Below are 14,121 nucleotides of genomic sequence, written 5' to 3' on the forward strand. Positions count from 1 at the left end.
AATTTTTCTACTATAACTTCTCATTGATTATTGCTTGTAAAAGGAAACCTTTGGATTTGGGCTTGCTTGTATCTGGGCAGTATATTTAATTCAAACATTTTAATTCTTTTTGTCTCCAGTTAATTTTCTTATGCTTTCCATTTACTGTTGTGTTCTTTCCTCAGTCCATGGGCAAAATTCGCTTGCTCATCTGCTCTTACAATGGTGCAAATAATAGCACGGCAGCAAACTTAGATTAAACATAATTCACTTTAATAGAATAATATATTTACAATAATAATTTTACTAAGGCATAGCTTTCCTCATTTCTCCATTAATAGTCTTCTGAAATCTGAACTGCATACCAGCTAATATCGCTTAAACTACTTTTTTTAGTCTAATATTTATTTTCAATATATTCAGATGCTAATCAATGTGATAGGAATAGGATGAAAATAGCTTGCTATGTCACCAGTGATTTTCCAATTATTAAATTAGTTAATTACTTAATTCATACTAATCACTTGTTGAATTCCAATGGGCACTCTTAGGCTATGTCATATTTTTACTTGACAGTGCAGTTTTCTTCATCTTCTTCATTTCTGGGATCTATCTCATTGGTTATCTCACCCATCTTTCCACATTCTCCCATTAGATCTCTTGAGTGATCTTCAGATTACCACGATGGCTTCTTTTCTACCCATAGATTAAATATTGGTATTTCCATGAGGGTTTCTTTGATTCATATTATCCCTCTGTTCCCCGCCTCCACCAACTTTTTTGGTGTTATCCTCTTGAGCAATCCAAACTGTTTCACAGACTCAAAAGTGACCTGTACATGACAGACTCGCAAATTTATATGTTAGCTATCATTTATTTCTAGAATTACATTGTTAATTATGTACTTGTCACTTCTGCCTAGATGTCTGACAAAATGTTTGATCAGTCCAAACAGGATTCTTTATGTTTTTCCTTAAAATAATTTTGCCTGTTGGAATTTTTTTTTCTTATTTTGGGTAATGAGTTCATGGCCTCATTAAAAAATAATGATGCTCTATGATAACAGTGATATAATAGTAACAAGAAACATTTTTTTCAACACTTACTATATTCCAGGAACTACTTAAAGAACATTGCATATATTAATTCATGAAATCTCCCCAAAATCCTATGAGGTAGAAATAGTTATTATACTAATTTATAAGTAAGAAAATTTAGGCACAAAGAGTTTGAACATTTGCCCACTGATACGAAAAGTAGCAAAATCACTTATAGAGACTCATTTCACTATAAACTCTGTTTTTCAGGATTTCTTCTTTTGCAGAGCCACAATTCTGTGATTCTAAGCTAAAAACATCAGAGGCATCCCTGAGTCATTGCTTCTTCTTATATTCCTAAATAATTTACCAAGCCTATCATTTTGGTCTCTCACATATCCTTAGGTGACATCCTTCTCATCACCTCTATGGTCTCTGTTATTTTAATCAACCACCAACTCAGTGTAGCAAAGATCATCTCAGGTATTTGATTGTCTTCAATAATGCCTTTAATATAGTCAGGCATGACTCAATCACTCTCATGTTTAAAATCTTCCCATGATTTTTGTTCTGTACAGGATAAAATTTAAACCCCTCAGCAAAGTACACAAGATGTTTTATATTCTAAATTCGTCTTATGTTTCCAGACTTTTCATGCTTGCTCCTCAATCTCACCCCTAACATGTGCTCCTAGCTGTACTGAGGGGCTTACCTGGCTGCTCAGTGGTACAGAATCTGCCTGCCAATGCAGAAGCTGTGGGTTTCATCCCTGGGTCAGGAAGATCCCCTGGAGGAGGAAATGGCAACTCACTCCAGACTTCTTGCTGAAAAAACCCATGGACAGAGGAGCCTGGAAGGCTACAGTCCACGGGGTTGCGCATAGTTGGACATGATTGAGAGCTGAGCGCATGCACAGTTGTACTGAACTACTTGTCCTTATCTAAATACATATACATGTGTGTGTGCGTGTGTGTGTATATGTACATAGTCATTAGGTTGTATGTGTGTATGTATAGGTTGTGTGCATATACGTGTGTATACACAACGTAATGTATATATATATATACATATTCATTGGGCTAGGATTGTGTCTTCATTTACATATATGTTTTTGAATTTTAACAAAATACCCTACACATGGCAGTTATTGAATAAGCTTTGGTTGAATACATGAATGAATTAAGAAAGCAATGACAGAATGGAAAGTTTTTAGGCAACCATTTTTTATGGTTCATGATATTAATTAATTTGGTTCAACCTCTCTTACAATTGAGAGAATCTGAGTATGTGAGGTTCAAGTATTAGGCAAAATTCTAGAAGTACACCACACTCAGCTCCTTGAAAATGTAGGGAGTAGAATAAGGAAAATATTTACGATGCATGTACTCCAAGTAAAGTTATTCTCAAGTAGTTCTGAAGACACAGTTTATATACTTGTATCAGCTATACAATGATTTCCCCATACTTTCTCAGCTTACTAATTACTAGGGCTTGCTCTACATTTACGGAGGCTTGTATATGGGAGTCCCATTGTTTTAAGAAGTTTAGTGGATTCTAACATAGAATCATAGAAGAATAGAACAATATGTTAAATTGCAACATAGAAGATTGCAACATAGAAGAATATATTAAATTAGGAGAATGGTGGCCTCTTTTAATAGTAATTTAGGAGTAGTTATGAATATAAAGTCTATGGATGAAAATAGTCAGTATCAGAAGATAATATTAGACCTGTGTTTCAACAGATCACACATGTTGGGGAGTAAGAGGTAAAGAAGTAATAAGTGTCTACTTGTTAGAAATGTCTCATAAATATTAAAATAATTTTGAGTATTACTCTCCTTAGTTCTAGCTTTTTATTTGAATTTCTAGCTTGTGTGTGTGTTGTCAGTTGTGTCTGACTCTTTGCGACCCTATCAATGGACTGTAGTCTGCCAGGCTCCTCTGTCCAAGGGATTTACCAGACAAGAATACTGGAGTGGGTTGCATTTCCTCCTCCAGAGGATCTTCCTGACTCAGGGATTGAACCAGAGACTCTAGCTTCTTCTGCAACATGAGGCTGATTCTTTAACTGCTGAGCCACCACAAAAGCCTAAATCTCTAGCCTACTGATCTATTGAATACTCATTTTAATGTGAACCTTACTAAAGTACATTTAGGCAATAAGTTAAAGTATATAAAATTCTAAACACAAAGAAAAAAGAAATTAAAAGTAAGCCAAGTCAATTAACTTTCTCAATTATTTTCTTTCTGTAAGATATATTTTGGACTAAACAAAGTATCACTCAAAAAAAAAAATCAAGGTTATATAACTCTAAAGAATGCAACAGTGACCCAAGTCATTTAGCTGCTCAAATATCTGGCAGGTAAAATGACAGCATCTAAATCATAGATTGGCTAGGAAGAGAAAAATAAAATTTTTGGACTAGAACAGTTGCTTGATAAATGTATCCTACTTTTCTTCAATGTTTACGTTTGATAAATGGCCAGACTTTGCCATGACTTTGCCTTGACACTTATCTCATAGTCAGTGGCCATTACCTTGTGACAACAATTTATTTCTTTCTGTTATCTTGCAACTCATAATTGTTGTCTTCTTCCTGAAAACTTCTCTCAGTTTTGTGCTTTATGACATATAGGCAAAAACTTTCAAATGAAGTATTTTAAGCATATGACTTATAACTAAAATTAAAAAATAATAGGCTTAGAAGCAGCTTTGTGGCTTTTTATGCACATAACCTCTACAGGGAAAATTTTACAGAAAGCAAAGCAATGCTGACACTTTTAAAAATTCAAACTTCTTTAAACTCCATATAAATTCCTCAGAAAGTTCATAGACTGGCAGCTCAAGGAGACACAAAAGTATTTAGCTCATTACCATACTGATCACACCCCATTGTATTGGATGGAGTAGCCACATTGCCAATTCCTTAGAAAACTGAGCAAGGTGCCAGGAATTTGTAGCCATCAGCATTCCCCTCACAAACATATTTTTTTTTTCCTTTGCTAAGTGTTACTGATCTTGTGTCTGTAGAAGGCTTACTAAAGCACTCTAGAAACAGCAGAATTGCAGGGCAAATCCTCTAAGAGGGTATTATTTGTTTGGATAGTTCCTTTTAAAACATTTAAACTCAACAACTGGATAATCAATTGTACTGATAAGACCTGCACTAGCTTCCATGACCATCCGATTTAATTGTTCTATTTTATAGAAGAGGAAACTAAAGCCCAGAACATTTTTATAACATGTTCAGGTCTACTTAGAAAGGAAAAGCCTTCATCTCATGTAAAATGACTCTTCCAGAAATATTTAATTCAGTGTTCTTTCTACTTATCATTGTTCTTAGAAATCACAAGACTGCTTGTTAAAAATACAGATTTCTTGATCCCTACTACAAATTTGGGGTGAGGCCAAGGAATCTACATTTTCACAGTCTAGGAGATTCTGATATCTAGAGGATTCTGATGTAAAGTAATTAGCCTCCAACTAATAAAAATAAATGGAAAAAAAAAATAACCAGTCTAATGACATATTTCAACAACTAGTGTTCTATATCACATCTCTTCATAAATATAAGATCATCTTTCTCAGTGCTTTGGCTGACCCACTAGATTTATCAGTAGTGGGATTTCCTAACCATTCAGCTTCAGAAATATCTAATGGAGACTGAAGCTGGGAGGGGAGGGAGTGATGTGTGTGTGTGTGTGTGTGTGTGTGTGTGTGTGTGTGTATGCACATGTGAGCACATGTGCACACAGGTGAAAGCTAAATATGAAGAATGGTTTGGTAGGACCATGGTCTCAAACAATCCAAGAGCATCATAGAGAAAAATATCAAATTGATTCAAGACCCAGATATTGTTATACACTTGGCCCTCCCTATCCATCCATTCTGCATCTTTGGATTCACTAAACCATCAACCAAATTCTGCAGATGCAGAACCTGGGGATATAGGGGTGGGGTCCTTGTATAAGGGACTTGAACATCAACGAATTTTGGTACCCTCCAGGGGTTCTGGCCCCAATTCCCTGAATACAATGAGGAGCAACTGTATATTAGAACTACTTTTACATTTATATTTTTGGGAATGTAGATAAATGTGTGCTGTTGTCACCAAAGAAGGATGACTTAAAGTTGAGGTCAGTGCCAACTTCTATCATAGGTAATGAATAGACTCTGTTAAGAGCAACTGGTGGTAACAATGCCATCAGCCCTCATTTTCCATCACTGTCCTTACCATGTACTTATCTGTTAGTCACATCCTATTCATGTATTGCCTATATGGCATGATCACAGCATCACTTTCCATATGATCCTGTACCATGCTCTCTGTGACCTCCATTCAGCACACATCCCCATCAGACAGGCCTAACTGCATTAGTCCATTCACAGATAACTTGTTTCCTAGAGAGCTATGCGACTATAGGTAAACACTGTGATAATCATGTTAACAGTGAGATGAAGGATGAGTTTCCTAGCATAGACAGTTGGTATGGATAAGCCACTTCACCAGTGGTTAACCTGAGCTAAGAAAAATGTGAGATGCCAATATTTCTGGATTTTGAGTCCCAATATCCTATGCATTTGGCAGCAATTGTGCCAGTGTAAGTTATAAATGGATCCACATAGGTGGTACCCTGAGAATGTAGCCAAGAGTTTGCTGGTTCAAACATTCAAATCATCTCACTGTCTCTTTGTGAGGCTTTTTCAGTGAGTTTAAATAAGAAGAAGAATTACTTTCTTAGACTGTAGCCCACCAGGATCCTCTGTCCATGGGATTCTATCCAGGCAAGAATACTGGAGTGGCTTGCCATTTCCTCCTCCAGGAAGTCTTCTCACCCAGGGATCGAACCCCAAGACTCCAGTGTCTTCTGCATAGCAGGCAGACTCTTTACTGCTAAGCCATCTGGGAAGCCATAACTGAATCATTCCACTGTGCAGCAGAAATTAATGCAACATTGTAAATCAACTATACTTCAATAAAATCTTTTGCAGAATTTGCTTCAATGACACCATTGTAAAGTATATTAATATTCATGTACTATAATAGGTAAGTTACAAAATTAAAGAAAGATACACATGCTTTGCTATTCCTGTAATTCTATGATTTTAAAAAACTGTGTGATTACTGGTGAATTTCAAGTTTAATGATCATTAAACATAAAATGCATCATAATGTGTACAAACTCACACGTTTGTGGCCTTTTATAATACTTTTGTCCAAACAAAACAAAACAAAACAAAATGACAACACATTTACTGTCTTCAAACACCTTGTCTCAATGTTATAAAAGGTCTTTTTAATTAATTGAGTTCTGTGATGTGGATGTCCAGCTAGTAATGTCTCTGCAGATAGCAAGCGTACTGCAAGTTCCAAATAACCTTAAATAAAAATAAAATGATAAGGGTTTACTTATTTTAAATATTCTATTAATATGTTAATGATGTTAGAAGCCCTAAACAATTCAAAATAACCTTTGTGTATTCAATGGTTCTGTGTTTTATGTTGTGTCATTAAATTTAAATTAGTATGTAAATGTTATTGCTGCAATATTCCTTGGTACTTGAAATGAATTTAACTAGGTATTCATATTCTGTGGAATATTCTGGGGTTAGATAGTTATTGAATTAAAGAGTTTATTTCCAAGGGAAGCCCCCCCATAGGTGAGTTTGCATTTGTTCAATTTGACAAACAGAAAGTTTTAATTCAAATCAGGATTATTCTTTGTGTGTAGATAACTGAACAAGAGCAAAATGAAATTTTGTCAGATTCTGCTTTCACAAAATTAGATCTAATAAAGAAATTATGCTATTGCTCTCAAACAGTAAGCAGCATGTTTTCATGTGTTTCTTTTATTCTTAAAATTACTAAAGTTTAGTATTAAAGTTCAGGATGTGATTCCAGAGACACAAAAATATAAAGATACCATTTGCAATATTCACCTCAATAATCCTATTCCAACCCCGCTGCCATGCTGTGGGATATTTTGGCAACTCCATTTAGGGAACTGCTTTTAGAGATCGGATATGACTCACAAAGTCAGTCTCCTTGCTTTATTTTCACACTTCAGGAAAAAAAAAAAAAAAGTTACATCTTTTTTTTTCACTCAGAGGCAACATGGTGGGACAGGCTAAGAAATCATTCCAGAAACTAAAGTCAAAACAAGAACTAGAAAGTAGCGGTCTTCCCAGGTAAACGAGTCAGAACTGGGCTTCAACGCGATGAACGAGGTATAGATGAACAGCTGATTTTTAAAATCCCTTCTGATCAAAGGTTATTTCTGATTCAGGACCCAGTCACACTGCCCCACATCAGAGCTCCCCTTCTTTCTAGATTCCTCTATGCTTTGTTGTTGTGCCGCTAAGTCGTGTCCGACCCTTCGCAATCCCGTGGTCTACTGCCCACCAGGCTCCTCTGTTCATGGAATTTCCCAGGCAAGAATCCTGGAGTGGGTTGCCATTTCCTTCTCCAGGGCATCTTCCCAGCCCAGGGACCAAACCCACGTCTCATGCGGGGCAGGCAGAGTCTTCACCACAAGTCACCGGAGAAGTCCATCCCTGGTGTGTTAGGCAGCTGTCATTCCTCTGCGTTATCTCCACGGTCTGGAGTGAAATCACTGCTCCAAAGAAGAATGATATTAACCTGCTGATACGCATGCATGCCGGTGTCCCTGTCTGCTGATGGTGGGCCAAACCCTGTTCTCTGACTTCCTGCAGATAGAGGCGCTTCAGATCACAACGGAGAAATGAATCTTAAGAAAGCTGACACAAAGGAACCCTGAGGATATTTTGGGACGATTGCCAGCACCTGATATCATCTACTAAATAGGCAACATCTATTACTTTTAGCAGAAAACACATTTTCTTTCAACATGAGAAACACTTCTGAGGCATTTTCCATTTTAGATCTCAGCCTCCACTATCCTCTACTCACATTTGTTTTTATATCAACTACAAATACCAATGATTTCCATAAAATACCACATGTAATAAGGTGTTAAAATCATGCAGTGTGTTCTATTAACAGGGCTAAAACCTATATCTATATTTTCTGTATGAATGCAACTGCCTGGACGGTTTATATATATTCTGATGCATACGACTGTTTAAGGTGTCATTAGTCCCGAGAATTGTCGTAGTAAGTCTAATTATCTTTTTTGGGGATGTTCAAAATTCAGTTTGTAAGAGCACAAAATTCCACTGAATGAGGATGATCAATACAGAAAATATCATTACCATGAGCCAGACAAAGCATTCAACACACAAAATATCAAGCAGTAAAACTTGGCCAGGTTTTGCATTGGTCTCTCCAAGTAACAACATTGCTAATGTTAAAACACAGGATACCAAAGGGGGCTACTGCTTGGTCTCACTACATTAAATATTTATAAATTCATTACTTAGTACTTCAAACATTCATTTATATTTTCTTACATGGAATTATTATGCATTTAGTTTTTATTCATTTAAAAAAGTTCCACTGCATTAGGTCTTCAAAGAGATTTCCAAAGTGTTCAATTACTTTTTCTAACTGTGGCTTTTTCTGTTTCTTGGAAAAAAGCCAGTTTCCCAGTCTTTGCACTTTTACTCTTACTCTCTTCATCCACTTGTTCTAGAGGTTGTGAAAAGAGGTTTTCTTTCATGACTGCCTCAACAGTGAGGGTTCCTTTCTAGCTTTTAAAAATTCAAGCTTAAAAAAAATTTAAACTGGCATCTTTATAATGCCAGTAGCTTTTGCTCAGTGAGGAATCAAACCGTCTGAACAATGACTGCTTGTCTAAAGCAACTATTCACAGAAGGTACTGCCTTCTGGGGAATGGGAAAAGTTTTTACCTACTGACAAATGGTAGTTGCACAACAGAATAGAACTGAACCCAAGGCAAAGTGCCTCACGTTTCCAGAGCTGAAATGATGCGATCAGTTACAGCCCTTCTGCCATTGACCCAATATAAAAGGAACATTGACGAACATCAGACAAGATCAAGCGACAGTCCGGATGAGATCATGTGCATTCCTTTCAAATGCCTTTAATTTACAGATTTTAAAAATGTTTGGAGTGGTTGGAGACATCCCCATGTGTGAATTAAAACTTGATGATGGAACTCTAGTGAGAATCTGAGAGACAGAAAGAATAAATCTTGAGAAAATTGTCTAGTGTGTATAAATAGCTTTAACAGTTACTTCAAAGTTTAGTTTTATGTAATGTCATTTAGGTCTCATGACTTTCAAAGGCCTCTGAAAGAAATATGAACCCCGTGACTATCATCTGTGTTAAGACCTTCTGTGATTTATTGGTCCCTCTCGTTCTATGAAGTACATGAACCAATTAGAAAGAAATAAAAAATGTTTTGCTTTATCTTCCTCACTAGATTAAGCCATCATGACTGCTGGTTTGTGTTTAGATGAGAAAATATTTTAATTTCTTTATCCTATTCTTGGTTCTATTGGTTAAAAAAGAAAATTGTGGGCAGAGCTCAGAGAGGCAGACAAGGTGGGTGCTTTCACTCTCTGGGCTGTCTCACCTACGCCTCTCTTTCCTTCCCCTTCCCATCTAATCCCTCCCTGGCACACAGGTGAAGCTTCAGTGGTACCTACAGAGACCTTGGATGTAAACAAGAAGGAAGATTTAAAAATGCAGGGATTGGTGCAGCCACTATGGAAAACAGTCTGGAGGTTCCTTGAAAAACTAATTGGGCTCCCCAGGTGGCTCACCAGTAAAGAAATCTGCCTGCCAACGCAGGAGATACAGGAGACACTGGTTCAGCTCAGTTGCTGGGTGGGGAAGATCCCCTGGAGGAGGGCATGGCAACTGGCTCAAGTATTCCTGCCTGGAGAATCCCATGGCCAGGGCAGTCTGATGGGCTACAGTTCCTAGGGTCACAAAGAGTTGGACAGAACTGAGCACTCACACGTGAAAATAGCTCTAAACGTAGAGCTAACATGTTATCCAACAATCCTACTCCTGGACATATATCCAGAAAAGATGAAAACTCTAAATTGAAAAGATGCATGGACCCCAAAGTTCACAACAGCACCATTCACAATAGCCGAGGCATGGAAGCACCTAAATGTCAATAAACAGATGAATGGATAAAGATGTGGTGTGTACACACACACACGGAATATAACAAGAATGAAATATTGCCATTTTCCATAACATGAACGAACCTAGAGATTATAATACTGAATGAAATAAGTCAGAGAAAGACAAACATTATATGATATCTATTATATGTGGAGTCGAAAAATAATACAAATGAATTTATTTACAAAACAAAAATGGACTCACAGACATAGAAAACAAATTTATAGTTACCAAAAAGGGAGGGATAAATTAGGAGTATGATATTAATACACACACACTACTATAAAAGAGCTAAATAACAAGGACCTACTCTGTAGCACAGGGAACTATATTCAACATCTTATAATAACCTATGATGTAAAAAAAAATTGAAAAAGAAAAAAACACATACGACTGAGTCACTTGTCTGTATGCCTGAAACTAACATGATATTGTAAATCAATGATACTTCAATCCAAAAAATTCAAAAACTTGCAGGGGAGGAAGACGGCAGCAGCTGTGAGATAAGAGTAGAACAGGAATGGCTGAAGAGAGACAATGTTTTAGAGAAGAAACAGGAAGTCAGCTAAAGAGCAAGGACCTTAGATTCCTTCTAGTGTTGTTCCCCAGGATCCCACTGTTCGTAAGTGGTAAAGTCAACTCTAAGAAATGTCAGGGTGTTTTCTATTAGAACATAAACACATCTAGTTTCTTGGCTGTATCCTGAACAGACTTCTAGCGCACAAACACATCACTTTATGAACATGGATCAACAGAAGCAAACTTTTTGAGTCAGTTTTGTTCTTGAAAACAAGAAAACATTCTGATTACCTCTTATAAGGTCATCTGAACTACATACGTATAAACTGAAGAAGGAAAAACTTTAACTTTAGATATTTTTCCATATTTTTTCTCATGCTTAATTATATGTAGTTGTTTTTGTTTTCTACCTTTCCTAAAATCCAAGACATATACTCTAATTATAGCTTTCTTACAGACATTATAAAATGTAAGGGAACCTAGGTTTTTCAAGGAGGCTTCTTTAAATTGCTTAACACCTCTGATTTATCTAGAGCACTGTTGCCTCTTTTGATGTCTCATATTTAGCATTCTCCAAAAGCAGCTTTCCATGGACATATTGCTTTTTATCCTGTGTTTAATTTTCTGTACCAAAGAATTCCCCCAGTTTAACATATGGAAGCAGGATGTTTTAACCAAGCTTTAGGCATTGAGAGAGAATAATTTTGAACTTTTCATGTGTGAGATTATAAAATCAATGCTGTAAAATGTGTCCAGTGTTACTCTGATAATGTAGAGTTTCTTAGAAGTGAGTGGCTATAGGAGTGCTTTAGCAATTGAATTTTATTTTTCTATTTATTATTCAGGAAATGTGTGGAGTGTGGGAGTTGATGGCTTTCCCTTCACCTTCCAGATTGGTCTAGTTTACTGCTCTTTTTTAAACACTTCCTAATGTTAGACATACAAGGAAAGAGGCAGACACAAACCAAAATAACTTACCACTTTTCAAATTTGTTAAACATTTAAAAAAAGATTGATAGTAAAAAAATGAAATGCATCTGTTTGCATCTATTAAAGCTCTCTTTTATTAATACCACCATACATAATCAAGAAGTAGGTATACTGCAACTGTGTGATATTATTATTATATTAGATGATTGACTAACAGAGTTGAGTTTTTAGACATTAGTTATATTTGCTTGCATCAAAGTTGCCTTTTCTTCTCAGCTAGTACTATCTTGAGAATTCAATCAGTGATGGTCATGAAAAAAAGGTTTTAAAACTCCTTGCATGTTTTTTGATCAAGGGAAGTTCAATCTAAGTTTATATGAACAATTAATAAAAGCAAATTAAAAGCTGTTATGCATGTTTATAGAGCTTATTCTCCACCTGCTATTTTAATACAAGTGGCAGAAGAAAAACCATTTCTGGATCTCATATATACGACTTTGATATAGAGATTAACCAAATTCTACTTATTCTTTACTATCCCATTCAAATGGCAACCCACTCCAGTAGTCTTATCTGGAGAAACCCATGGACAGAGCAGACTGGCGGGTTACAGTCCATAGTGTCTCGAAGAGTCAGATATGACTGAAGTGACTTAGCATACACCCCATCCAAGGGGAAGCAAGGGTATGCAAGTATTTGAGAAGCTTAAAGCACATGTTGATTGTTGTTTCAGTTGCAGGCAAGAGTGTTTCCAAGACAAAAAGCATTAAATGGGACACAAATTATTTTATTAAGGACAATATGTAATGAAAGTATAATAGGCAGAAAATAATTTTAAAATCCTTTAACACAATTTCATAGGGTATAAATGTAAACGAGACATGACAGCTATATTTTCTTTTACTATTCATAAGTGAATTAAAAAACCGAAGTATTCTAATCAGTTCCTTACTGAGGACTGACATAAAATAACCATCTTCACAATTAAAATACAACGGTGGGATATTCCTAGATCAGTGCTACTCAAAGTGTGGTACAGAATACAAACTATGTGTTCCAATCACCACTGAGATAAGTTGAGAAAGAGAGAATAAGTGTTTGGATACTTTTATAACAATTTGACATGACTAAGATATTCAAGTGTGTTTTTCTATTTCACAAAAATATTAGTTTGTGATCGTTTGGAAGGAAAAAAATCTCTTTCTGTTAGGAGAGCCGGAAGGGCACTGAATTAAATAATGAAGTGTGCAGTTACCCATGAATGGAACACTAAATCAAAGTGAACATGGACTGCATTTTTAATGGAGAGAAATGATAGTAAACAGAGCATTGTTTCTGTTAAAATATACCTACATATACATGTATATGTAGGTATATATATTTATATGGGCTTCCCTGGTGGCTCAGATGATAGATAGATATATATATAAAATTTTATCTTGTGTTAAACACTGAGACAGCTTCATTGGCTTGTAAAAATTAACAAATAGAAACATCAATTTAAATAGACGCCAGAAGGGGGAGCTCTCATACCCTATGACAACAGCAAAGCCCAACAAGAAGAAAGGTTTTATCTTGGCAAAAGATCAGCCAATGAGAGGCTGTCATAGCTCAGCCAATGAAAAGTCACTATACTTTGAATTTTCAATTTCTCCTAATTTCTGCTATTACTGCAGAGAGCCAGGATATTGGAAAAGAAATTATTACAAATTTAAGCATTTTAGGTTCCTTCAGCCTTCCAAGAGGTTCCAAGGAAATACAGGGGGCTCTTTCCAATCTTTCCTCTAAATTAACTTGGAGAAACATTTCTCCAGATTGGCTCTTCCAGTCCGAGTTGATGTGAGAGCCACGCTCTTGGTGCTCAACCTCCCTACTATAAAGAAACCCCTACTTCAGAGTACTAAAATATTTCAAATAGTGGGGATCTCCGATTAACCTCAAGATGCTCCTGCCTCTGAACCTACTCTGTCTTAGGTCTTTTGAGATGTATACACCCTGGTCTCCTTAATTTTTCCACCCCTATTCATTTATTATGCTCAGAATTTTTAAAGAAACATCATGCTGACTTTTCTTTTCTCTCAAAAGGAGAAAATAATTCTAGAATTTCATATCAGCCATCAAAGTAACCAATTAGGGAAATTAAATAACCCTTTGACCTCTTTTATTTACTCCATCTCTGACGACAGTAGAGTTGATTCTGGAAACACTGATCATGTGTCCGTATCAAATCAACTACCCTCCTCTTACCATCCTCTTTAAGGGCAAAATCTCCAGCTAGTGGTGGCAAATCACAGCAAACCTCCCTATCAAGAGTCAAATAAATCCCTCAAAACCTGTCCCCAGAACTAATCAACACCCAAAAGTAAAGAAGCCCTTCAAGGAATAAAGCCCATAATGGCAAATTAGAAGGCTCAAGGTCTCATTATCCCTTGTACTAACCCTTGTAACACTCCCATTTACTTGTAAGAAAATCTAAGGGCCAACGGTAGACATTTGTCCAGGACTTCCAAGCAATAAGCAGCACTGTAATCTCTTAAAACCTTGCTGTTCCTAACTCTCATAGGCTGCGA

This window comes from Odocoileus virginianus, chromosome 19 (assembly GCF_023699985.2).
Source record: "Odocoileus virginianus isolate 20LAN1187 ecotype Illinois chromosome 19, Ovbor_1.2, whole genome shotgun sequence".
Lineage (NCBI taxonomy): Eukaryota > Metazoa > Chordata > Mammalia > Artiodactyla > Cervidae > Odocoileus > Odocoileus virginianus.